This window comes from Elephantulus edwardii, unplaced genomic scaffold (genome assembly GCF_000299155.1).
Source record: "Elephantulus edwardii isolate Elephantulus edwardi_28Jun2011 unplaced genomic scaffold, EleEdw1.0 scaffold00053, whole genome shotgun sequence".
Taxonomy (NCBI): Eukaryota; Metazoa; Chordata; class Mammalia; order Macroscelidea; family Macroscelididae; genus Elephantulus; species Elephantulus edwardii.
Genome location: NW_006399803.1, coordinates 11016878 through 11019749, shown reverse-complemented (window position 1 = coordinate 11019749; position 2872 = coordinate 11016878).

Genomic DNA, 2872 nt, shown 5'->3' with positions numbered 1-2872 from the left:
TCTGAGCATGATATCTTTTGACAACACGCCCAAAGTAAATAAGACAAAACTTCATCATCCTTTCCTCTAAGAACCCACTCAGGTTGCATTTCTTCCAAGACAGGTTTGTTGTTGTGTGGGCTGTTGACAATAAAGGGAGTATTTAATATTCTTCCTCAACACCCCAATTCAAAGGTGTCAATTCTTCTGTCATCCTTATTTATTGTATTGCTTTTAGGAGACAATTGAAAATACCAGGGTTTGGATCAGACATAACTTACTCTTTAAACTGACATCGTTGCTCTTTAGAATGTAAGTAGAGGATGAGTGACAGAAGGAGATTTTCCAAAACAGGGTTTGATGAGGTACCGATAACAGACTTAGCTTTACCAGCAACTGTGAGGCAAGCATAAGACCAGGGCAATGTCTCCTACTGTTAAACATGAGATCACCACAGGTTAGAGCCAACTCAGACAAGTAACAGTAATATAACAATCCTCATTTTAGGAAATCTGATTTAAGCACTAGGCTACAAAACCAGTTGCCCTCAAGTTGATTCTGTATTATAAGAACTCTGTGTGTTGCAAACTAGAATTGCCCTCCATAGACTTTTTAAGGCCCTTGAGTGGGGCAAAATACTAACTAAAAAAGTTGGTGGTTCCAATTCATCTAGAGTTGACTTTAAAGAAAGGCTTGGCAACCTTCCAAAAGGCCACAGCCTTGAAAAACCTATTAAGCGCAGTTCTACAATATTTAAAAGTGCACAATATACTAAAAAGTATAAAACCATATGTTGTTATTGTTGTTATGTGTGTCAAATCACTTGTAACTCACAGTGGCCCTATGTACAACAGCCCTAAACCTTGCTCTATCATGTGCCAACCTTATTGTCTCTGACACACCTAACCCCATTACCCTAGTCATTAAATTAATACATCTCAATGAGGACCTCCCTCTCTTGCGCTGTCCCTCTACACTCCCAAGCATGATGTACCTAAGGACTGGTCCCTCCTTGCAACATGCCTGAAGTATGTCAGACGAAGCCTCAGAATCCTTGTCTCCAAAGAGCAGCCTGGTTTCACCCTCTCTAGGATGATGAACCTGTTCGTTCTCCTAGCAGTTCATGGTATATTCAATACTCTTCTCTAGCACCAAAGCTCAAAGGTATGTTAAAAAAAAGAAAGGTACTTTGACCTTCTTTGTTCTCAAGTCTATGGTTCTTCTGTTGCCATCACCACAGTTTATTTTTAGAGCTAGATACAACACTTCTTATAAACACCCGAATATGCTCTTCGTGGCAGTGTTTTATAGCTGAAGCTGACTCAGGTACTATCTTCCTAAAATATAAGTATTTCTTATCCATTTGAGACTATTACGTCTTGCCTTATCTAAGAAAGCAAGTTTTCTGGTGGTCACTCTTTGAGAATAAGGATATACAAAATCTCAGTAATAAGACAGCAAAAATTACTAAACTCTTTAACAAACAACTGGCTAGCAGGAAATCTGGTGGCCTCGTCTATAGGGAGTTGCACTGCCAACTCAAAGGTGGAGTTTCTCTCGTGATTTGAATCTACCAGACGCTCCAAGGGAGAAAGATGGACAATCTCTTCTCTTGAGATTTTTAGCCTCCTGAAAGCCCACTAGAGAGTCAGCTCTGAGTTGGTTCTGACTCTACAGCAATGAGGGTGAGGTTGACAGGCTTTCAACCTCCAATACATTTTAACAATACTGTTCAATAGATTAACAGTGTCAGTTTGCTTGGCTCTACAATCAACACTCTTGGTATCAGCAGTCAGTAAATCAAAAGATGAATTGCATTGGGAAGGTTTGCTGTTAGGAACTCTGCTGAGTACTTAAGATCAACAATTTCAGTCTGGAGACAAAGTTGTGCCTGGTCCAGGCCATAGTCTTTGCAATTACTTGCTATGCATCAGAAAGCTGGACAATGATTAGGGATGATAAAAAGAGAATTGATGCCTTTGAGCTGTGGTGCTGGAAAAGAGTATTGAATGTATCATGGACTGCAAGGAGAACAAACAGGTTCATTCTAGAGAAGGTGAAACCAGGCTGCTCCTTGGAGGCAAGAATTCTGAGGCTTTATCTGACATACTTTGGACATGTTGCAAGGAGGGATCAGTTCTTAGAGAGGGACATCATGCTAGGGAGGGTGGAAGGACAGTGCAAGAAATGAAGATCCTCGATGAGATGGATTGATTCAATGACTAGGGTAATAGGGTTAGGTATGTTAGAGACAATAAAGTTGGCACAGGATAGAGCATGTTTTAGAGCTGTTGTACATAGGGTCACTATGAGTCACAAGCAACTTGACAGCACATAACAACAGTAACACATGACATTAATACTGTTCAATAATTTCTGTGTTCTGCTTGATTGCCTTTCTTTGAGAAGGGCACACATGTGGATCTGTTTTAGTTAGTGGACTAGATTTCCCATATTTCTTGGCATAGAAAAATGAACACTTCCAGTGTTGCACCAATTTGTTGAACATCTCATCTAGTATTCTATCAATACCTGGAACCTTGTTTTTCTTTAATATCATCAGTGCAACTTCAACTTCACCCTTCCATACCATTGTTTCTTGGTCATATATTGAATATATATCATAAGTAAACAGCTTTCTGGAGATAAGTAGCAGATTGAATGGCTTAGAAAGGGTCACGTTCCACAAATGGTTTAAGTTAGAATATGAAAAGTTAAAGGAGTTCTGTTCAACAGGACAGGTTGCCATGCCTTAACTGAAAATTCACTTATTATACATACAAGCACGAAAAATTGTTGTTGTTCTTGTTGTCATGTGCCGTCGAGTCGCCTGTGACTCATAGTGACCCTATGTACAACAGCCCTAAACTCCGCTCTGTCCTGTGCCAATTGC